This window comes from Chlorocebus sabaeus, chromosome 7 (assembly GCF_047675955.1).
Source record: "Chlorocebus sabaeus isolate Y175 chromosome 7, mChlSab1.0.hap1, whole genome shotgun sequence".
NCBI lineage: Eukaryota > Metazoa > Chordata > Mammalia > Primates > Cercopithecidae > Chlorocebus > Chlorocebus sabaeus.
The window spans coordinates 103,937,649-103,962,697 of NC_132910.1; the positions used below are offsets into that span (position 1 = coordinate 103,937,649).

At 43.8% G+C, this 25,049-nt stretch overlaps 1 protein-coding gene across 2 annotated transcripts in view; it reads left to right on the forward strand.

Annotated features, from left to right (window-relative positions):
• The window catches only part of TRIM2 (tripartite motif containing 2), a 181,506-nt gene that overhangs the window by 24,878 nt on the left and 131,579 nt on the right, over positions 1-25,049 (forward strand). The window lies entirely within an intron of this gene.

Here is a 25,049-nt window from a genome sequence, read left to right on the forward strand (position 1 = left end):
AATACAAACATTTGCTGGACGTGGTGGCACATGCCTATAATCTCAGCTACTTGGGAGGCTAAGGCAGGAGAAGGCAGAGGCTACAGTGATCCGAGATCGCGCCACTGCCCTCCAGCCTGGTGAGACAGCAAGACTCCATCTCAACATCCCCCGCCCCCCGCAAAAAAACAAAAAAACAAAACTCAAGAGAATACCTTGAGTCAGAATAAAGGCCCTAGTGCCTTCTGGCTGCCTCCTGTACTTATAGTGAAACAGAAGCAACATTTATTTTGCAGTTGAGAGAGAGTAAAAATGCCTATTTTGTTGAAAAGCTCGCTTTGCTATCTAATAAACAGTGTTTCTGGTTCCCTGAGATGTCGACTTTAAGTAGGGGATAATACAGTGTGAGTCCTGGTCAAAAAAATTTGAGACTCATGCATCCTATAGCCTTCTCTTAGAGATTCACAATGCACATTAATACTTTAAAGGCTCTGAGAGGCCCTACTATTCCTGCAACTTTTCTGTAAGTTTAAAATTATTTCCCAATAAGAAAAATTGTATGTGTTATTTATTGTATTAGTTAAGACTTAATGCAACTGTCACAGAAAACACATGACAGTAGCTTCATCAAGAGTAAAATTTACTTCGCTTCAAGTAAAAGGAATCTGCCAGAAGTTTCCTGAAAGTTGTCAGGTCTCAAGCTCCAACACTGGGAGGCCAAGGCAGGAGGACTGCTTGAGCTCAGGAGTTTGAGACCAGCCTGGGTCTCAAACAGTGAGACCTCATCTCTATGAAAAATTTAAAAATTAGCCTGGGTATGGTAGCACTTACCTGTGGTCCTAGCTACTTGGGAGACTGAGGCGGGTGAAGGTCAAAGCTGCAGTGAGCCATGAGCTCACCACTACACTCCAGCCATTAATTAATTAATATTTGAGTAATAGCAATTAAATATTAACATTAATTTATTAATAGCAATTTTAATATTAATAAATTAATTTTATTTTTAAAATATTTAAGGAATGTTAAGTAAACACTTATTTAATAATAACATTAATTTATTATTATTAATACTTAAAATAAATTTATGTTAAAATAAATGTTAATTAAATAATTATTTAATAAATTATTTTATTGATACTAAAATTAATATTTAATGTTAAATATTATTATTTTACTATCAATAAAATAAAAGCTTTGAGAAGTCCTGCAAAAAGATGTTTATTTAATTCACAGCCTCCCAGACTTATTTCCCCAACTTTTTTCCTCTGTTGTCACCTACTTGCTTCACTCCTGCATAGCCTCCCTTGGAAAATGCTGTACCAAGACATGCTTTTGGATCTCGAAGCCCGCACTGCACAGACTTTAGCTTTATTCTGGAGCAGGGATTCTGGGTTCTGGGTATTTCACAGAAGAGGGCACTTAAGTCACTGTTTAAGCATAATGACAAGATTTTTTTCACGTTGCTGAATGTCAAAGCAAACAGAAGCTGCGCTCTCAAGGGGGGAGGGTGTATTGACACCTGAGAGTTTTTTAAGGGGTGTTTAGAAAATCAGCACCTTATTTGTGGCAAGGTTAGACTGCAGTCACTGTGTGTGTATGACCCTCGGGCCTTCGTGGCCCTCCTGAGGCTCACAACAGGAGCCTCTATGCAGATATCCAGCCGCTGTGTCAAGGATGCCCCTCCAGATGGAGGACAATCTTTAATGGTGAGATTTTTATTGCTAAATCTACACAGTTAACTGGCCAAGCATTGGAGGCCTGGAGTTTTCGTCTAAACCATGTCAAATTCTCAAAATTCAGTACTCAAGTGAGTTTTATGTAAGCTGGTGAGAAGATGAGGACAGATATTTTCACTTTCCATGTACAACCTGCAGTGAATGAAATGTATTTGTTTTCTCTTGGGAGAGTCAAGTGGTAACACTGCACCCTGGCCTCTGATGCTAACTAAACGGGTAGAATGATTTGTCTTCAAGAAATCAACAGCCCCATTAACTCTACTCATTTTGGGTACATTTTTCATTATTTTGCCGTATAGTAATGTCAGACTCCTAGGATAAAGGTGTTTGTATTTTTGCTAGGAAAAACAAGGCTCTCGACAACCTGGGGTTATGCAGCTAATTGGGACCTGCCAGAGACAAAGCCTTGAGCCCCCGGTCCTGAGTCTTAGCTGTCAGGCCACACAGCCTGTGAAACGCATGTTTTCCCGGTTGCCATCTTACCTACAAATATTTTTGTTTGCTTGTTTGTTTTTTGAGACGGAGTCTTGCTGTGCAATCTTGGCTCACTGCAACCTCCACCTCCCAGGTTCAAGCGATTCCCCTGCCTCAGCCTCCGGAGTAGCTGAGATCACAGGTGTGTGCCACCACACCCAGCTAATTTTTGTACTTTTGGTAGAGAGGATGTTTCACCATGTTGGCCAGGTTGGTCTCTTACTCCTGAGCTCAAGGGATCTGCCTGCCTCAGCCTCCCAAAGTGCTGGGATTACAGGCCTGAGCCACAGTGCCTGGCCACCTAGAAATATTTTTAAGAATCCCTTGGGAAAAGTACTAACACTCCTCTGCCAACTCCTGTGGGCATCCCACAGAGCACTCCATCCACCCGTCCATTCATACCATAAATATCTATTAAGTGCCTGCTTGTGCTAGGCATTGTCCTGAGTGCTGGGGAAGCCCCTGCCCTCAAAGAGATTGCCTATACACTTGTCCCAAGTGTCACAAAGAGCCCCAGCAGGGGTTGGTGAGCCCGCCTTGCACATAGAAAAGTGAGAAGGGCTGAGGAGTGGGACCTCAGGGTGGGTGAGTGTTTGTAATTCCAATAATAATGATAAAAAGAGCGAACGCTCACAGGATGAGCTGGCACAGTTCTAAGTACAAACTTATGTATTCTCCTAATGCCTCTTTGATGTGGATACCATTATTGAATCCATCTTTTCAGATGACGCCATTGAGTCCTATAGCAGTTCCATGACTTGCCCAGGTCTCATGGAACAGGTAGGATTCAGCGCAGGCATTTCGCATTAACCACTGTGCTCTCCTGCTCTCTAGAAAGCCTTTAAAAGGCAGGCCGGGAACGAAGACAGTTCTGGAGGCCCTGTGGGCCCTGGTCATAGTTTCAGGAAAGGGGAATGATTCCAATAAACAAGGCAGCGACCATGTGATGGCCAGGTCCTGTGTCAGGCTGAGTCACCATTTGAGCAGAATGAAGGCTCACTGGCCCTCCTTTCTCCAGGTGACAGTCCAGGGAGACACACAGAGACCTTCTAGGCCATGAGAGGCTCATGACCACATATGCTGCCACCTCCCAGGCTGAAGACAGCTCTGGCGTTCAACCTTCCCTCATGCACCAGGGATGAGATATATGCATGGGGCATAGGGCTAGACACGCTTAGAGCACGGGAGGTGGGAGGTGGCAGCAATGAGTCCCCAGGGCCCCTCTTGTCTCATGTGGATCATCCCAGCAGCCTTGTGCACCTGGGCTGAAGGTGGGCAGGTGGAGGGTGTCCTCTCTACTCAGGACTGTTGGTTGCCCGTTCCCTGCCTTGCCACTTTCTTGGCCCAGCTCATGTCTCCCCAGATGACTCAGGAGGGGGCCACGTGCCGGGGCAGGTGCCTCACAGGAGTCAGAAGACAGAGGTTCCTACCCTGAGGGCCTGGCAATGGAGCACTTCGCTTTTAGAAATGGGTGTGTTCTAGAAAAAGACATGACTGGGTCCTAATGAACAGCTTTACTCCACCCTCAACTCTGATGCTTTCTTCATTTTTTAAGGGAAGCAGAGTGCATGAGGCTCCCCACCCATCTCAGTCTACCGAGTGCCCAAGCAGCCCATTTTACAGATGAGGAAACTGAGGCCCTCAGAGAGCTAAGAAGTGGTAGAGGGAGGTGATGAAGAAGTTCTTTGGTTCAGAATCAGAACCAGAAGTGGAGCCAGAAGGGGTAAGAGCACAAGGAGGGGCACCTCCTAAGCCAGATACCATTGGATCTGCAGATGCTAGGTATTTTTTGTTATTGTAGTGCTTGGAAATGGCAAGTGAAGAGACTGGGGTCCAACTAGGCTCCTTGATGTAATTGCCCACAGATGGGACCTTGGGAAAAAGTCCTGAGAGGTCTGTGGTGTCTCGGCTGAATGCCACCATGGAGTCCACCTGCACGGCTCACGCCCACTGACCCTGCTTCTCAGCTCTGTGACCTTGGGCAACATGTTGCCCGTGACTCAGTTTCCTCATTTATAAATAGTACACACCCCATGGGATTGTTGTTAGGGCTGAGTGAGCTGATTCATGTAAATAAAAGCTGTTAGCACAGTGCCTATCCTGCAGCAGGAACCACTCAGTGTTCGAACCGTGAACAAGAGTTCACTTCAGTATTTAGGGTGCACACAAATATGCAATGGCTCATTTTATGATTTTATGGATTCCTCCTAAAATCTATTAGGTGTTTCAGAATAATGTAATTCTTGGGTTAAATTATTTAAAATGTTACTTAGATTCCCCCAGCCCCATCACCCGCCTTTTTGTTCCTTAGTCTCTAAAAGTGCTTCCCTACCTGGGGGCTATTGCACTTGTTCCTTTCCCCTAAGATGCTCTACCCACCTTCTCAAATGCCTTTTCCCTGGGACCCTCTATCCCAATATCCCAGTTATTCCTTCAGAGCCACTGTCCCAGGCCGTGACCTTATTTGTTTATTGTCTAATTTCCCCTGGGAGATTGTTCACTGCTGTATCACCTAGCATAGCACTTGGAACATACTAAAGATTTGATGAATGTAAGAATGAATGAATGTAAGAATGAATGAATGAATGAATGGCTGAATAGGAAGTGTGGCCTGGTGTGGTTAGCCTCAAAGCCTGTGATCCACTGACTGACCCTGCCATAGTCCACTTCCTCCAGGGCCTCTCCTGTCCTGCCAGTGCAGAGCTGCCTCTCTCCTCTGAACACACAGCCGTCGTGGTCTGCACCACCACTGGGCAGTGATGCATGGGCTGCTTCTCCTCCTTGCACCTGCCTTGATGATTTGACAGTTGCATTATTTCACATTCCCTGTGATAAGGCCTAGTGCCTAGCTGGATGATAAATGTTCCTTGAAGGCATGTATTGTGAAGTAGAAGAAAAAGTCCTCTGCCGAGGGGTGGAGAACAGCTGCTTTAAGAGAGTGACAAGGGTTGGAGCAGCAATGTGGAGCATGTCTGAGGCCCCAGCTCTGAGCACAGGTGTAGGAACCTGAGCTACACCCAAGGGATGGGGTGTGATTGTCCAGAGGGCTGTAGACGAAGGGGGAAGGGTGCTATGGGACGAGGTTCTAGAGCACAGCTGAACCTGAGAAGCAAGCAGATAATATCCCCAAGCATGGTTGTGCAGGGATGAGCAGAGGCTGAAACTCATATGAGAGGGCAGGCTAGATTCAAGATACCAGATCAGTGCATCTGAGTTTGTACCAGTATGTAAGAAGTTTGGCCAAAGGAGGAGACCTGGAGTGCAGGGGCTTTGGCTAAGGGTAAGAAAGAGCCCAGGGGATCCACCGAAGGAAAAGCTAGACCACACTGAACAGAGATTAAGATCCCTTGTAGATGTAAGGGAGACAATCTCCTTGTAGACCTGTGTTCCAGTTCTAGCTCCTCTACTTAGGTCGGTCTTAAACTGGGTACGTACCTTAACTTTTCTGAGCTTTGACTTCCTCCTCTGGGAACTTAATATAATACTGCCTACCTCATAGGGATTAAATGGGAGGACCAAGGTGAAGCATGTAGCACTACCCAAGAATGTAATGCCTGCAGCGGAGGAAGGCTAAGCTGCATGAGAATGAGCTTCCTGAAGGGCTGGGTGTACCAGGCGTCTTTACCTTGGGCGGGGATTCTAGCTCATGGGAGAGACAGGGTGTCTTAGTCTGCTTGGGCTGCCATAGCAAAATACCATGGACTGGTTGTCTTCAACAACAGAAGTTTATTTTCTCACAGTTTTGGAGGCTGGAAGTCTAAGGTCAGGGCGTCGCTGTCGTTGGTTCCTGATGAGGGCTCATTTCCTGGCTTGCAGACAGCTGTCTTCTGACTATGTGCTTACATAACCTTTCCTTGATGTGTACACGTAGAGAGAGAGAGAGTACGCATGCTCTAAGGACAGTAATTCTGTCGAATCAGGGTCCAGCCTTATGACCTCATTTAATTACTTCTTTAGAGGCCTCATATCCAAATACAGCCACATTGGGGGCTAGGGTTTCCATGGATGCATTTAGGGTTGACACAAACATTCGGTTCATAACAAGTAGGGTAAAGGGTAGCTTAAGTGACAAGAAGTCCTCTGAGCACTCTGAACAGAGTCCCATTCTCCCCAGTGTGGCCTGGCTTTTCATACCAGGTGTGAGAATGGATGAATTCAGTTTTGCTCACCTGGAATTGTCCTTAAAGTGATATTCCACTGTGCGTACTGGAAAACTCAGTCTTCAGAGTTCACTGGGAAATCACCATCGATGCTGCTGCTTTTATCCTGCCTTTGGGAAATGGAGTAGGGTCTCTCAGGTACAAGAAATCTCATCAGAAGGAAAGCACAGGCGCTGCTGCCGCCTTCATGCCTGGAGACACGTTTCCATCCGGAGCAGCCACAGACCATACCACTGAGACCATACCACGGCACTCCAGCCTGGGTGACAAAGTGAGACTCTGTCTCAAAACAACAACAGTATTTTCCCTATGGGGACTGCCATTTCTTCTTTTTGGAGTCAAATTGTGTCCTATTCCATTTCCAAATACCGTTTTCTAGGACAACTTCCCCAGACAGGAACCTTGACGTTCTTTCAGCAGCATCGTTCCACTGTGATTTGCTCTTTGTATTCTCTTTAACGCGTTCTTCCTGTGTATGTATTGAATGAATTCCAAAACAAATGAGTGAGCGAATGAATGAATGAATGAGTTGTTTTCACTGCGATTGTGGTTCCCCAAGAGCAGAGTTTATTCTTTCTTTCCACACACACAAAGAAACCCTACTGGCCAGTAGATCACCCAATAAGTGTTAGCTTCTTACATGACAGGCTCCCCGTTAGAGAGCTATTCACTCAGTTCATAAATTTGGAAATGTCAGGAATATTTTGATTTTCACTGCATTGGCCTTTACACCATATTTACTCAGTTCCAACCTTACTTCAATAAAGCAGAGGCTTGATCGTACTCTGCACAGCCTACTGCGTGTCTCGGTGTGATGAGTGGATCTTGAGCCCAGCGGGGACTGCCAGTCTGTCATTTTCTGAGGAATATTCCATTTTTGTTGGCTCTGATATTTTCATGTGTGATCTCAGCAGCTGTGCCTTTGTGTTTGAAAATAGCCAGACCTCACTGAGGAGCTGTGAAGTCAGTGGCATTTATTGAGTTTCTGCTTTGTCCCTCCACATAAGCAGTAGGAACCCTGGGATAAATTATGCCCATCAGGGAGGAGATGCCTCTACCGCTGGGGAACTCAGGAAGGAGTTGGGGAGACAGGACATACACATGAGAGGTTCCATGAGGAGCACTGAGAAACCAGAAGATGGTTTCATGATTCCTGGGGGCCGGTTAACCTGCCAGGGCTTCTCTCTCCCTGAGAAGGAGTTTGATATGAAAGACTGGGTTCAATTAGCAGCTGATTAGGACAAGTGAACAAAGTAAAGTGCACTTTCCAGACAACTATTGCTGACCGCTCCTGTGGGCAGGGGGCTGAGGAAATTGCTAGACCAGGGGTGATTTTGCCCCCAAGGGAAAATTTGGCAATGTCTAGAGACATTGTTGGTTCTCACAACTAAGGTGGGGGAAATGCTAGTGGTATCAAGTGGGTAGAGGCCAGGGAGGCTGGTACACATCCTGCAATGCACAGCACAGACTCCCACCACAAAGAATCATCTGTCCCACAATATCAGCAGTGCCCAGGCTGAAAAACCTCATGGCAGCCCGAGGGAGCGCCAGGCCGTGGTCTGAGTGCTGGGAACTGGGTCACTTTTCCTCCTTGGGTCTCAGTTTACTTATCTGTGACGTAATGATCTCTTAGGTTACATTCGGCCCTAACATTCTGGGATTTGGTGAAGCTAACTTTAACTAGAGATTAAAGGTGGGATGTGAATGTCTTTAGAATATGGTGCTTTAAAAAAATAAAGCGGAAGAAATACGGAGGGCGTTTAAGAGACTTTCTAGGAAATAGCGCTTAACCTCAGGTAAATACTTAAAACTTTGAACCATTTCATCCTCTTAAAGAGCTGTAAAAGGAGCTGAACGGGCCTTATTCTCATGCTTTGTCTCTAAGGAAGGAATTTTTGTTGGGGCTCGAGGGACAGCCCAGAGCAGAATCTTCTTCTCAAGTTACACAGGACTAAGATGCCAGCCAAGGGCACCTGAGGGCCCCTTTTCAAGTCTTGTCTCCACTACCAAGTCCCCGAAAGGGAAAGCCTTTCCCACGCCTGTGCCATTATTCCACATCCTCTGGCTGAATTTGAGCCACACCCTCACCTGATACCTGTCTCTCTTCATATCAAAAAAAGCCTGCTCCTCCAGACCTGGAGAAATGACCAGAGGGAGAACAGGAGAGAACAAACAAGCTCTACCTGTGTGGGGAAGCCAGCCTAAAGGGAGCACAGATTGTCAGAGGTGCCAAGACAGAGGGATGCTATTACATGGACTGGGACTTTCCAGAAAAAGCTATTGCTTCTAATAGAATCCCCTTGCCACAAAATAGTAAAGGCTGTTTAATGAACTATTTAAAAACTCCAATGTTAAACATTCAAATCATGCTTGTAAAACATGCTGTTTATGAATAGAAAATTCCATAGGAAGATAACCCTGACGAAGGATCTATCACCAGGTCATGCCTATGATAATTTTAAATTTCAGAATCTTTGGCAATGTTTTCATGGAAGTGTCAGGACTTTCGTCACAGTCACAAATCATATATGTGTAATTAGAATGCTAAAACAGCACATTTTCTCTATCAGTGTAAACTGGGGCCCCAAAGGATGAAAACAAATTTTTAGATGCCCATCGCTCTCATATTTCAAAGCAAGGTAAGTCCACCGTGAAGGACCTACTAAGGGGCCAGCCAGTAGCTGTTTTGCCACCCTAAGCCCATTTACCCACCTGGAGGGTTACTCTGGATCTTTGGAAAGGTCATCAATGTGTCAGCTTCTCTGAGCCACCAGGGCCACGGCAGAGGGAAGAGGTGCTCCCTTCTCACCAAGTGACAAAGGAGAGACCAAGAGGAATACTGAGAGAGCTTGATGCTCATCCACAGGTTGGAAGAGTGCAGGACTGGATAAGAGCAGAGAGAGAGGAAGAGGCTGTGTTGAGGGCCGCTGCTGTTCCCCAGCTGTTGGGGCAAGAATGCAGTTTTTCAGTGGGCCAACCAGACCTCTCCTGAGGGTCCAGTGAGGAGCCTGTCATAGAGCCTTGCCCAGGTGGGCTCCATGGAGGAGGGACTGAGCCCTGACAAAGGGAAAGTCTGTGCGAGGTAGACCCCTGGATGACCTGGCACTGAGGTTCAGTGACAGGCAGAAAAATGGCAGCCGCATCATAGGTATTTCAATGGGGGATTCACAGCAGAGCCATCTCCAAGGCACCACACAAGCTTTCCTGGAGACAAACTCCAGCTTCAGATGTCCGCCAAGTCCTGAGTGCACAACGTCCTATTATATCTGGTCCTATTATATAACCCAAAGACTATGACTATTTTTTCCTAACTCCCCTTCATAGGCCAACTCTGGGAGCACCTCACAGGCTATAGGAGGAGGAAGTAGAATCTAGAAGAAAGAGAAAGAAGCAGCCAAGCTTTCCCATATCTGCCCTTCAGGTTCTTAGGACAAAAGCACAGAAGCTCTAAATCATAAGAAGTTGGAGTTGTTATTGTAACACTAGAAGGAACATTTTAAAGTGCACAGAATACTTGTAGAAACCTAAAAGTGAGGGCCGGGCACGGTGGCTCACGCCTATAATCCTAACACCTTGGGAGTCTTCAGAGGGTGGATTGCTTGAATCCTGGAGTTTGAGACCAGCCTGGGCAATATGGTGAAACCCCTTCTCTACAAAAAATACAGAAGTTAGCCAGGCATGGTGGTGCACACCTATAGTCCCAGCTACTCAGGAGGCTGAGGTGGGAGGATCATCTGAGCTTGAGAAGTAGAGGCTGCAGTGAGCTGAGACTCTACCACTGCGCTCTAGCCTGGGTGACAGAGTGAGACTCTGTTTCAAAACAACAACAACAACAACCCCCCCCAAAAAACAAAAGCAAAAAACTGGTGGCTCCTCAGTCAGTCTATTAGCCTTGTTCTTCCCTGGGATTCCCTGAGGTATATAAGCCCATGCCGCAAGGCACCCATTTCTGAATTCATTCCTTTCTTTTGCAGTTAGAATGGTTCTCTGACCATCCTTGGAAGGGATGAGGGGCTGGGCGCAGTGGCTCATGCCTCTAATCCCAGTGCTTTGGGAGGCTGAGGTGAGAGGATCACTTGAGGCCAGGAGTTTGAGACCAGCCTGGGCAACATAGCAAGAACCTGTCCCTGAAAAAAAAAAAGGAAGGGGTGAGGAAACAGTCATCCAAATCATTTTCTGTCCTGTCCTGTGTTCACATAAGGATCACTGATTTACGTTAAAACACTTTATCTTCAGAAGAAGTTTAATTTTATTTCTCAAACTGCACATTTTATACCCAGAAAATCCAAAGTCTTTCATAACCTGGTCCCTGCTTGCCACTGCCCAAACTCCCTTCGTTTGCAGATAATCATTTTCATCTCCATGACTTTGCACAGGCCGTTTCTTTTAAAAAAATTAATTTTATCAAATAGAGATGGGGGTCTGTTGTCCAGACTGTTCTTGAACTCCTGGGCTCAAGCAACTCTCCCACCTCAGCCTTCCAAAATGCTGTAATCACGGCATGAGTCACCGCACCCGGCCTGGAGAGGCCATTTCTAACTAGAATGCTGTTGGCTTCTTGTACTTCGATAAAGAATAAAATGAAGACTGAGAGACCAATGATTGAGAGATGAGGGGAAAAGTTTCACTGCCAAGCAGGAAATCTAATCCAAAACAGAGTCTAGTTTCCCTAGTAGATGAGATTCAAGGGAGAGGAAATGGGATAGGTCTTTAAAAGCCAAAAGGTATTAAACTGTCTCTATCCTATTTTAGGAGAGCAAAGTCTTGGCATGTTCTAATTGGTGACTGGTATCTGGGCTTGTTGATTAGGAAACCACAGAGCTGGCTGAAGGTGATCTGCTGTGGTCACATCTGGATCACGGCATGTACGTGTCTGTGATGTGGCTGTGAGGCACTCGAATGGGGATTATGGTGTCTGGGAAATTCTCCTGCCTAGTATCCCCTGTACACTACTCCACCCTACACGCCAACTCGACTGAGGGAGGCCCTTTCCTCTGTGCTGCCATAACTCTCAAGCCCGTGCCTCCCTGTGACAACACTCACCCTGTGTCTTGTTTAATCATTGATTAATCCTTGTATGTCCAGCACCCAGAACAATGCCTGGAACACTGTAGCCACTTGAGGTTTATTTAATGAATCAGTAAGAATAGCATGTGCAAACTGAAGATTTATCATTTCTATTGTTTCCTGTAAAGTATATACAACAGACATTTCCTTAGAAGTGACATTTCAAGATTCAAAAGGATGTAGTTTTGAATTGAAGTGGGGTATAGAGAATGATGGTATGAGGCAATATGAATATCTTGGTGGGGGTTCAACTTATCCTAACCAGTGATTTAAATTAATATTTATGTAGATTTGATTTAAATCAAATCCATCTTGGAAGGGAGACATGTTTACAACAGATGGGCATATAATAAAACCCTGTAATAAAATCTAAGTTTAAAGCTCAGCAGATTCCTTTCTGCTTGCAGATGGAGTTGGGAAAAACAGTTGACATTGGTGAGTTACAGTTAGTTTCTCAGGAAAGCTAGTGATTAAAGAATGAAGGGTTTTTTTGGTTTTTTTTGCGAGAAAGGAAGTACTGTAGAGAAGATGAATTCTGTACCCAAAGACATGTAAGAGATGTGGGAATGACAGCAGGAAAGAAAGGCTGTACCTTAGATAATAGCCAGAGGGAAACAAACAGAATAGCAGAGAGTGGTGGGCATGACTTGATTTTTAGTGCCACTCATTATAGTAACATTTACTGAGCACCTACTTTGTGCCTGGCACTGTGCTAAGTGCATTTTATGATTTATCTCTGTGTTCTTCACAGGACTTAGGGGAGGATGCTAATATTATCACCAGTTTACATATGAAGAAATTGAGGCTTAAAGATATATTTTTTAAGTGGCCCAAACTCTCAAAACATGTAAGTTGTGGGACCTGACTCCAGAATCTACGTTAACCATCTTTTCATGAAAAGAAATAGAAACAAAACTCAAACTAACTCAGAAAAAAGATGGATATCATTGCGGGGAATACTAGGGCATCTCACAAGACACAGCGATGCATTTGGACATTAGGGACAGCTGCAACCAGGGTCTGGAATGCTATTCATTTTTTTTTTTTTTTTTTTTTTTGAGATGGAGTCTCACTCTGTCACCCAGACTGGAATGCAGTGGCATGATTTCGGCTCACTGCAATCTCCGCCTCCTGGTTTCACACAATTCTCCTGCCTCAGCGTCCCGGGTAGCTGGGGTTACAAGCAGCCGCCATCATGCCCAGCCAATTTTTGTATTTCAGTAGAGACAGGGTTTTACCATGTTGGCCAGGCTGGTCTCAAACTCCTGACCTCAAGCGATCCACCACCTCAGCTTCCCAAAGTGCTGGGATTACAGGCATGAGCCACCGTGCCCAGCCTGGAATGCTATTCTTTTTCTCTGTCTCTTATTTCTGCTTCTCTATACCTTTTAGCTTTATTCTCTTCTCCTGACGGTTAGCTTTTTTCACTTGGCAGGAATACAGATGACAAAGCTGGTGACCTCATATCTTATGGAGTCAAGCAGCAGAGAAGGATTGCTTCTTTTCCCTCAGTTTTAGTTCAAAAAGTTCAATGATGGGCTTAGTTTGAGTTGGGGCCTCCCTTGTTTTCCCCAACCCCCCTTTTCCAGATCAGTCATCTATGGCTAAACAGTCTGAGAAAAATTATTGGCTTAGCTTGTATTAATCACAAGCAGGATCATATAGCACAAACACGGCCTTGGGGGCCATCCCTGTGTCCCGGGCAATCCCAGAGAAAGAGATAACACTTTAAATTGAACAGCCATCATCCAGTGGATGCTTAAAAATACAATAATGAGGGATACAATTACTTTAAACTTAAAATATTTACGTGAGAAATGCATAGCTGTATAACTGAGATGTATGGGGATTCACTGGAAATCAGACAGGCTGTGCTTTCAGAAAATGTACCCAGACTTTTTGTCCTTAGGCACAATTCTGGAGAGGCATTCTAAGCTATTGTTTGGTAATTCTTATTTATTTTTTAAACAATAGATTTCCTTCATAATGATATAGTTCTGAAAATAAGTGAGCCTGATGACAAGGTTGGAAGGATTTTTGTTTTCATAAGCTTCTTCATTTCAGTAATTTCAGAGACTGGGAGTTACACAGTCTGCAATGTTTAACAAGCCTTCGTATAGTATATAGAAGCTCCTTTTCATAAACACCCCTAAAATCATCGTGGCGCAAGTTAAGCCTGTTTTCTCTGAGTTTGTTCTCAGAAGAAATGCGTATGAGCATAGAAGCTTCCCTTCATCAAGCCACATAGTTGCATGCTCGGTTCCTAGCATGTCCCCTCTGGGTTTATTGTCCAGTCAGCCCTTTTATTATCTCAGTTACTCCCGGTGAAGCTCCTCAGCCATCTCCACGTCCCCTTTTTTGTTGCCAAGCCCAGATCTAATTGGTCAGTCTTTTAGTGAAACCCCAGAGCAACAAAGACAATTTCTCACTCCACACCCTTCCCCAGGCGTCCTGAACTACTGTGATTGTTTAAGCACAGGGCCACAGGCCAACTGGTTGCATTTGAAATCCCCTATAACCAGCATTGTATCTGTATTCTAAAAAGTGTCGAGTCTCTACATTACAATCAAAGCATCAATCTCTAAACAGTGGGGGAGAAAATGTACATCAAGGTTGAGAATCTGGGCTGGGAGTGGTGGCTCACACCTGTAATCCCAACGTTTTGGGAGGCCAAGGCAGGTGGATCACTTGAGCTCAGGAGTTTGAGACCAGCCTGGGAAACATGACAAAACCCCATCTCTACAAAAAATACAAAAATTAGCTAGGCGTAGTGGTGGGCACCAGTAGTCCCAGTTACTCAGGAGGCTGAGGTGGGAGGACTACCTGAGCCTGGAAGGTTGAGTTTACGGTGAGCCATGATCATGCCATTGCACCCCAGCCAGGGTGACAGAGTGAGACCCTATCTCAAAAAAAAAAAAAAAAAAAAAAAGGTTAAGAGATTCTAACAGCAAGTAGAACAAATGGAATTAATGACAGTTCAATATATTATGCCCATCACAGTCAACTGATCTGAAACAGCCACTAAGCACTAGATCCAGGAGTCCCTGGGCCTTTGCACCCACTGTTCCAAACACTACCAAGGATGTTCTTTCCCCAGACAGCCCATGGCACACTTGATGAGCCCATCCAGATCTTCTCACAGAACGTGTTTCTCAGTGAGGCTTTTCTTGACCATCCTATTTAATATTGTGACTTTCTGGTTCAGACCAGCCCACCCAAGTCTACCATCAGTCATTCCCAATCCTCTTTTAAAGCTGTTTTATTTTTCCTGGTAGCACTTACTGGACATGGTCTATAGTTTTAGTTGTCTATCTGTAATTGTCTGTCTACCCTAGTAGAATGTAACTTGTATATGTTTTGTTCACTGCTTTATTCCCCAGCTCTTATGCCTACCACAGAGGGGCCCTTAATGAATAATCTTTAAATGAAGAAATCTATGAATGCAAGTAGAATTATTTGTGGTGAGGAAGAGCACTTGAACATTTTTATTTATTTGTTTTATGGAGAATGTATATAATGCTTGCTATATGCTAAACACTGTTCTAAATGATTGACAACCATATCTCATTTAATCCTCACAACTATCATGTGGGGTAGGACTATGATTGTCCCCATTTTGTGGATAAGGAAACGTAGGTGCAGTCATGAATCACAGTGGGTGTGTGGCCTATTCTGAGTATGCTCTCAAACACTACCATGCTGCCTTTATTAATTAAATAACCGAAATATAGTTGGCAGAAACACAAAATTGGACAGATTTGGGCTGGGGCCAGCCACAGAGAGCTTTCTGGGCAAGGTGAATTGAGCACAGATGCTGCAGAGGAGGCAGTGAATCAAATCCAAGTGTGGGAGAGACAAACTGGGAGACTCAGAAGTGGCAAAAGAAATTGAGAGAAGGATGCGCAAGTGAGAACAGGGATGTGCAGCCCCCAGGATATACAGAGAGAAGCACAGGCACTAGGAGAGACAGACTGAGAAGCCTGGATGAACTGAATGAGGCTTCCACTGGTGGCCCCTGGGACCCTTCACTATGGCCTGGAATTCAGGAACCAGCATCCAGCCAATGGCTTATGCAAAACAAGGGTTGAGGAAGCAAGTGTGGGCACGGGCCTAAGTATATGTAATTTAAGAATGAGATGGGGAAAGAGTGAAGAAGGAAAGAGAGAGGAAACACAGATTCTTAGAAATTTGCATTCATACTCTCTCATCTCTCCCCTAATCTTAGATTATCAAATGTATTCATTGATTAAAACTTCTTTCAGAAGTGAGTGGATAAACCAATTGTGGTATGTGCATATAAAGAAACACTGCTTAGCAATAAAAAGAATGAACAACATTTTGGTTTCTTTCCTTCCACTTAATCAAAATGAAATCATTTTCATTCCACTTAATCATTTTGGTTGATGCAACATGGTTTGACCTCAAAATGGTTAAGTGGAATGAAAGAAACCAAACAAAAAGTATAATCTATGTGATTCCGTTTACATAAAATTTTAGACAATGCAAACCAATGGATGGTGACAGAAAACAGGTCAGTGGATGCTTGGGGATGAAGTTGGGGGATGCAGGAAGGACTAGAAGGGAGAGATTACCAAGGGGGTCCAAGGAAGTTTTGGGGGTGATGAATATATTCCTATCTTCATTGTGGTGATGGTTTCACAGGTGTTCACTAGTGTCAAAATGCATCAAAATTTACACTGTTTTACCAAGGTTTTTAAGTTGGGAACTCTCATCTTCTCCTAAGATTTGATAAATAATTTATTTTCTTCTAGGTTTTTTCCTTAAGTTGGAGATGAGGGGTGGTGGTTAAAAACTCCTGCTTAGCTTATTTTCCCTTTAAAGATTGATTACACTTACTCCTGTGTCCCTTGCCTGTGTGAGGAAACCTCTCCATCTCTGGAGCAACCTCTTGGGGTTTCTAAGTGGATTGAATTCTGGTCCCCAAAAACTATGTCTACGTAGAACCTCAAAATGTGACCTTATTTAGAATAAGAGTCTTTGCCATTGTAATTAAGGTAAGGATCTCAAGATAAAAATCATCCTGGATTAGGGTGGGTCTTAAATCCAGTGGTGATTGTCCTCATGAGAGACAGAAAAGGACAGAGAGACACCATAGAGGGAAGGCCATGTGAAGACAGAGACAGAGACGGGAGTGATACAGCTGCAAGCCAAGGAACACTAAGAATTGCTGGCAGCTAGGCACCATGGCTCAGGCCTGTAATCCCAGCACTTTGGGAGGCTGAGGCAGGTGGATCGCTTGAGCCCAGGAGAGCAGCCTGGGAAAACTGGCAAAACCCCATCTCTACAAAAAATACAAACATTAGCTGGGTGTGGTGGCATGTGCCTGTGGTGGTCCCAGCTACTCAGGAGGCTGAGGTGGGAGGATCATCTGAGCATCAGTCATCTATGGCTAAACAGTCTGAGAAAAATTATTGGTTTAGCTTGGATTAATCGTGAGCAGGATCATGTGACACAAATATGGCCTTGGGGGCCATCCCCGCAAGGTTGAGGTTGCAGTGAGCTGAGATCACACTACTACACTCCAGCCTGGGAGACAAAGTGAGACCCAGTCTCGAAAGAAAAAAAGAAAAAGAAAAAGAAAGAATTGCTGGCAGCCACAAAAGCTGGGAAAGAGGCAGCTTCTCCTTCAGATCCTCCAGCAGGAGCCCTACATTTGTGTTGTTTTAAGCTCATCGTAATATGTCATGGCAGCTCAGGAAATCAGTACTGGGCCACTAGGTATTTTTGTTGCTACTGTCCTTAGTTCTACCACTATATTTTGTTTCTGCTGTTTGTTCTTCATTCTCTGAACTAATCCTGGTAGGATTTTATTCTCTTAGTATTTGACCATTTCTACCTAGCTGAACATGTTTATTAACTTCTTTTGTTGTTGTTGTTATTGTTTTGTTTTGTTTTGTTTTGAGATGGAGTCTTGCTTTGTCGCCCAGGCTGGAGTGCAGTAGCACCATCTCAGCTCACTGCACCTCCGCCTCCGAGATTCAAGCAATCCTGATGCCTCAGTCTCCCAAGTAGCTGGGATAACAGGCATGCATCACTATGCCTGGCTAATTTGCGGGTTTGCCATGTTGGCCAGGCTTGTCTTGAACACCTGGCCTCAAGTGATACGCCTGTTTCAGCCTCTTAAAGTGCTGGGATTACAGGCATGCACCACTGTGCCTGGCCAGAAAACTGAAACTTAGAGAAGTTAATGAACATTGGCCGGACAGGGTGTCTCACACTTGTAATCCCAGCACTTCAGGAGACTGAGCAGAAGGATGACTTGAGCCCAGGGGTTTGAGACCAGCTTGGGCAACATGGCAAGACCTCATTCCTACCACACACATACACACACACACACACACACACGCGCACACACACACAAGCTGGGTGCCATGGTGCATGCCTGTAGTTCCAGGTACTCAGGAAGTTGAGGTGGGAGGATTGCTTGAGTCCAGGATGTCAAGGCTGCAGTGAGCTATGATCACAGCACTGTACTCCAGTCTGTGGGACAAGGCAAGACCCTGTCTCTTAAAAAAATTAAAAATAAAAAAGTAAACAAAGTTTCCATTTCCCTGTCTGCAGAATGAGTGTGAGTTCATATGCCTGGGGTTGGTTGTGAGGATTAAATGAGTCCATACATGTAAATACTTTAGAACAGTACCCAGCACATAACAAATGCTGTATTCATGTCATTGCCATTATTACTAGATACTGCTCACACTCTCAAAGGGGTGGCTCTGCTGGTAGCCTCTTCAAAATTAATGGTACATTTTCTTCCATCAGGGTTGTTGATGAAACGTTGCGTCAGTCTTGGATCTTGGGCAACGGTGTGAGAAGGTCCTTTTATGGCTCCTGGGATTAATTCTGAACTAGGTTTTCAGCAAATCCCTTTACGGTCTCTCCCAACAAATGGAAAACCTTAGTGGTGTTAACATTAGCGATGGTTTACCTCAAAGGGTTGGAGATGAGCAAAGGGTTCCAGGCCATTGCTTGATCCACCATCGAAGCCAATTTACTGTTCTTTGTTCCACGGCTTCAGCCTAACTTTAGGCATCCTTTTGCATGTGTGGGCCATTGGTCATATGGAGACAGAGCAAAAAACTGTAGGAGGCTTATAAAAAACCTATTGGCATGTTTGGAAAAACAGAATTCCACACTGTGTTGATGTGTGGTTCTTCACGCGTGACTACATATGAAACTGACTTTAGGCCTTGCCACCACTTTCTTTCTCAAAGAAATACGAAGAAATCATGTAGAATAATAAATATGGAGCTTCCACATAGTTAGTAAGTTTAATGGAATGAGTTTAGAACTTTTCACCTCTTTAACGGTTGTGAGCTAACCTAAGAGCATTTTTATCCATAATTTGCAATGCACTGAGGAACAGCTAAGCAAAACAAAATCAAAAGCCTTATCAAAGCCAAGAAAGACTGTAGCTTTCATTCCTTCTATATACAAAGTCCTTCAATGTCACTGAAGGCTGAGTCTCTAGCTCCCCTCTTTATCAAGCCATGCTGCCTGTGCATCTGCTATGGACTCAATGTTTGCGTCCTCCCTTAACCCATCACTGAAATCCCAGCCCCAAGGTGATGGTCTTAGGAAGTGGGACCTTTGGGAGGTGATTAGGTCATGAGTGCAGAACCCTCATGAATGGGATTAGTGCTCTTATAAAAGAGACCGAGTGACTCACGCCTGTAACCCCAGTACTATGGGAGGCCAAGGCAGGTGGATTACCTGAGGTCCTGAACCCCTGAGGTCAGGGGTTCAAGACCAGCCTGGCCAACATGGAGAAACCCCATCGCTACTAAAAATACAAAATGTTAGCCAGGTATGGTGGCGGGCGCCTGTAATCCCAGCTACTCAGGAGGCTGAGGCCGGAGAATTGCTTGAACCAAGGAGGCAGAGGTTCTAGTGAGCTGAGATCACACCACTGTACTCCAGCCCGGGCAACAAGAGCGAAACTCTGTCTCAAAAAATAAATAAATAAATGAGAGACCCGAGAGCTCTTTTGACCCTTCTACCCTGTGAGGGCAGCAAAAAGATAGCTGTCTGTTAGTGAGAAAACAGGCCCTTGCCAGTGTGGAATCTGCCAGCACTTTAATCTTGGACTTCCAGCCTCCAGAACTGTAGGACATAAATTCCGGTTGTTTATAAGCTACCCAGCTTATGGTATTTTGTTATAACAGCCCAAATAGACTACAACAATATTCTTTTTATTACTTTAAAAAAGAAATTAAAGGATTCTAAAGCACATAATTTAAGCTTAGAGATTTGTGATTTCCAGAATCATCTGAGACTTAGGAGGTCTGAGCATTTGATATGGTTTTGCTGTGACCCCACCCAAATCTCAACTTGAATTGTATCTCCCAGGATTCCCACATGTTGTGGGAGGGATCCAGGGGGAGGTAATTGAATCATGGGGGTTAGTCTTTACCATGCTAGTCTCATAATAGTGAATAAGTCTCATGAGATCTGATGGGTTTATCAAGGGTTTCTGCTTTTGCTTCCCCTCATTCTCTCTTGCTGCCACCATGTAAGACGTACCTTTTGCCCTCCACCATGATTACGAGACCTCCCCAGCCATGTGGAACTGTAAGTCAAATTAAACTTCTTTTTCTTCCCGGTCTTGGATATGTCTTTATCAGCAGCGTAAAAACGGACTAATAGAGCATTCATCTATGTATTATCCAAAGGGCCTCTGTTGTGACTTCATCCAGTTCCATTCACCGTATATATATATGGTCTCTTGACATGAGAATATAGTTTTTTGTGTATATCATTTTTAAAAAATCAGTAAGCAATTTAATGTTGCCCCCGGTAAAGAGTTTTTTATGTTGGCAAATCAGGGACTTGATAATGAGTGCGGTACTTAGTATTGAGCTAAGTCAGTTAATTGGGCTTCGGCTCTTTAGAAGGGTTTGGTGAAGCTCTGCTTATGGGTAATTGAGGCTTTAGGTTGCCAAGAGTTGGGTGACTAGGAGGTAGCTGTTTCGGATCAAGGGTAAAATTTTAATTAGATGATGAGCATTCTCAAAGGGCATGTAGCAATTTTCTGAATTGCATAATCTAATGGTTCGAAATTTAGAAAGTAGTGATGTCATCTCTCCATCTTTTAAAAGAACACACATCTGCCTCTGTAATCATTTTGTTTATTATTTTAAATAACAGCAATAGGCCAATACTAAGTGATATGATGGTCAGGAAAGAAATAGACCCCGGGGATGTGTGAAACAGCTTTGTCAGACAGTTTCAGCTCTACAGAGTTGTGTTTTCTTGATGAAATTTTTGGCAAAGTCTTCTTTCCATGTTTTCAAAGTCTCCTCTTCCTCCTCGTTCTCAGTTCATTTCCTGTTTCAACCTTCCAATGTTCAAATGAACTGAGTTCAAATATAGTCCTTCCCAGATAAAAACTTGTAAATATCTCTTTTCTTGATTGATTGATTTTTAATGAAATACATGCTGAAAGAAGTAGGAAACTCACTGAGAATGTCAAACATACTCTGCACGTCATTACATACTCAGAGCTTACAGAAGGTAGGAGTGATATCTATTAATACTAGGAAAAATCTGTTTGCTTGCAGAGTGGCTTTCTGACTTGCTGCCAGCCTGTGCCTGTTCCACACTTACACTTTTTGACATTTAAAATGCTTCTTAATAAATCTTAGTTATTATCAGATATATTATTTTTGTCATTTGCATTGGAAAACAGCATTCTTTCTTACCTTCCGTAGAAAGGGTGTAAGCAGATTTACTGGCACCCACCTGCCTCACAGTGCCTGGAGCTTAATAGATGCTGAGTGATGCATAAGTATAATGGATGAATTCATTTAATAAATCCTCTTTTTTTTAATTTATTTTTTATTTTTATTATATTTTTTTAGAGACAAGGTCTTGCTCTGTTGCCCAGGTTGAAGAGTAGTGGCACCATCATAGCTCAATGAAGCCTCAAATTCTTGTTCTCAAGTGATCCTCCTGCCTCAGCCTCTGGAGTAGCTGGGACTACAGGCAGGCACCACCATGGCCAGCTAATTTTTTTTTTTTCTTTTGAGGTAGAGTCTCACTCTGTCACCCAGGCTGGAATGCAGTGGTATGAGCTTGGCTCACTGTAACCTCCGCCTCCTGGGTTCAAGCGATTCTCCTGCGTCAGCCTCCTGAGTAGCTGGGATTATAGGCACTGCCACCACGTGCAGCTAATTTTTGTATTTTTAGTAAAGATGGGGTTTCTCCATGTTGGCCAGGTTGGTCTCGAACTCCTTACCTCAAGTGATCGGCCTCCCAAAGTGCTGGGATTACAGGCGTGAGGCACCGTGCTCAGCTGGCAAGCTAATTTTAAAAATTGTTTTAGAAAAGGGAGTCTCTCTGTGTTGCCCATAATCATACAACATGCAACCTTTTGTGTCTGGCTTCTTTCACTTAGCATAATGTTTTAGGGATTCATCTTTGTTGTAGAACTCCATTTCTTTTTATGGCTGAAAAATATTCCATTGTATATATATATACCACAAGTGTTTATCCATTCATCTTTTGATGGACATTTGGGCTGTTTCCATCCTTTAGCTCTTGTGAATAGTGCTGCTATGAATATGGGATGTACACGTATTTGTTTGAGCCCCCATTTTCAATTGTTTTGAGTATCTATCCAGAAGTAGAATTGCTTGGTCATATGGTAATTCTATGTTTAGCTTTTTGAGGAACTGTAGAGCTGTTTCCCACAGCAGCTGAACCTTTTTACATTCCACCAGCAATGTACAAGGGTTCTCGTTTCTCTACATCCTCCTTAACACTCGTTTTCTTCCTTTATATATATATGTGTGTATATATATATAATACATATATATATATAAATAGCTATCCTAGTAGGTGCAAAGTGGCACCTCACTGTGGTTTTTTTCTTTTTTTCTTTACTGTTATTATTTTTTAATAGAGACAGGGTCTCACCATGTTGCCCAGGCTACTCTCTAACTCCTGGGCTCAAGTGATCCTCCCGCTTTAGCCTCCCAAATTCCTGAGATTACAGGTGTGAGCCACCACGCCTGCACTCATTTGGTTTTTTGTTTTTTGTTTTTTTCCTTCTGAGACTAGTCTTGCTCTGTTGCCCAGGCTGGAGTGCAGTGGCACAATGTCAGCTCACTGCAACCTCCACCTCCTGGTTTCAAGCAATTCTCCTTCCTCAGCCTACCAAGTAGCTGGGATTATAGGCATGCACCACCACGCCTGGCAAGTTTTTGTATTTTTAGTAGAGGCAGAGTTTTGCCATGTTGGCCAGGCTGGTCTCGAACTTCTGACCTTAGATGATCCACTCACCTTGGAAAGTGCTGGGATTACAGGTGTGAGCCACTGTGCCCCAGCCTCATTGTGTTTTTGATTTGCACTTCCCTAATGACTAACGCTGAGCATCTTTTCATGTCTTTTTTGGACATTTATGTTTTATTCTTGGGGAAATATCTATTTAAGACCTTTGCCCATCTTTAGGTTGAGTTGTTTGTCCTTTTGTTGTTGAATTGCAGGAGTATTAAAAACATATCCTGGATACTAGAACCTTATCAGATATATTATTTGCAAATATTTTCACCCATTCTATAGACTGTCTTTTCGCTTTCTTGATCATATCCTTTGAAGCACAAAAGGTCTTAATTTTGGTTATGTGCTGTGGTTCATGTCTGTAATCTCAGCACTTTGGGAGGCCCAAGCAGGAAGATAGTTTGAGGACGGAAGGTCAAAGCTGCAGTGAGCTATGAAGCTATGATCTGGCCACTGCACTCCAGCCTGGGTAACAGAATAGGACTTTGTCTCTAAAGAAAGAAAGAAAGAAACAAAAAATAAATAAAATTTTAATGAAGTCCAGTTCATCGATTTTTTCCTTTGGCTGCTTATGGTGTCCTAAAGCTTTTTAAAATGACAGGTTCCTAATACTTGTAAAGGCTGTGTCACGGGCGCGTCCTCAACCTTGGAAAAATAAATTTTCTAAGTTAACTGAGAGCTGTCTCAGATTTTCTGGGTTCATACACTTCAGAAGAAAACTAGATTCTTTCAAGGAGGTAACCTGTACCTTAAAGTCAAAGCTGTGAAAGTATGGATGTAACAGTCCTTTTGGAATAATTAGAAGGATACAAGGGCCAGAAGGAGCCTCATACATCGTTTAGAAAAGGTTCTGGAGGAAGTTGACTTTAATACAAATTAAACACCAGTGGCAGAATCATAAACATTTTCAAACTAACGTAGATTAGAAAGGACGGCATTTGGGGATTATTGTTTTTATAATCACATCAGAAGGGCTTAAGAAAAACTTTGTGGAAAATAAATACATTTCAACATTTTTCTCTGATAATTCATTTTGACAACTACTGTGTTCATTTTGATAACTACTATATCACTTTATAAATGATGAAACTATTCCAAATGTAATGACTGTACTTTTCACAGTTTGTATGCCTATAATTTATGCAATGCCACACAATCAACCAAACAGCTCTTAACTTTATTTTTACTTCAGTGTATTATTTAGAAATTATATAAGGCGGTCTGGCGTGGTGGCTCACGCCTGTAATCCCAGCACTTTGGGAGGCCAAGGCAGGGGGATCACGAGGTCAGGAGATCGAGACCATCCTGGCTAACATGGTGAAACCCGTCTCTACTAAAAAAAAAATAATTACAAAAAATTAGCCGGGCATGGCATCGTGCGCCTGTAGTCCCAGCTACTTGGGAGGTTGAGGCAGGAGAATAGCGTGAACCCATGAGGCAGAGCTTGCAGTGAGCTGAAATCACACCACTGCAGTCCAGCCTGGGCAACAGAGCGAGACTCCGTCTCAAAAAAAAAAAAAAAGAAATTATATAAGGAAAAAAAGCCCTACGGTTTATTTTCTGGTTCTTGGTTATTATCAAAGGATATTGGAAGGTGAAGTGAAGCTGGTGTAGTAGCTTTAAAAGCAGAATTTAAGGCCAGACGCGATGGCTCACGCCGGTAATCCCAACACTTTGGGAGGCCAAGGCGGGCAGATCACGAGGTCAAGAGATCAGGACCATCCTGGTCAACATGGTGAAACCCTATCTCTACTAACAATACAAAAAGTAGCTGGGCGTGGTGGTGCGCACCTGTAGTCCCAACTACTCAGGAGGCTGAGGCACAAGAATCACTTGAACCTGGGAGATGGAGGTTGCAGTGAGCAGAGATTGTGCCACTGCACGCAAGCCTGGGCAACACAGCGAGACTCTGTCTCAAAAAAAAAAAAAAAAGTGGAATTTAGTTAAGTTTGGGGGACAGAAAGAAGCCATGGCTCTCCTGCCTTCTTCCAAATATACTGAACTTCTGATATGTTTGATCAAATTAAATGCTCATGGTCCGGCATGATTGCAGGTGCAAGCCTGTAATCCCAGCTACTAGGGAGGCTGAGGCAGGAGGATGACCTGAGCCCAGGAGTTTGAGGTTACAGTGCACAATGATTGTGCCTGTGAATAGCCACAGCACTCCACCTTGGGTGATATAGTGAGACCCCCATCTCTACACACATACACACACACACACACACACACGAAGAACATAGACACATCAAATGTGAGTGATTTTGCTGACTTGGGCATACAATAAGTCCATTTCTCTGGGTCCTAAAGATGTACCAATCTTGCAGTAAGCCGA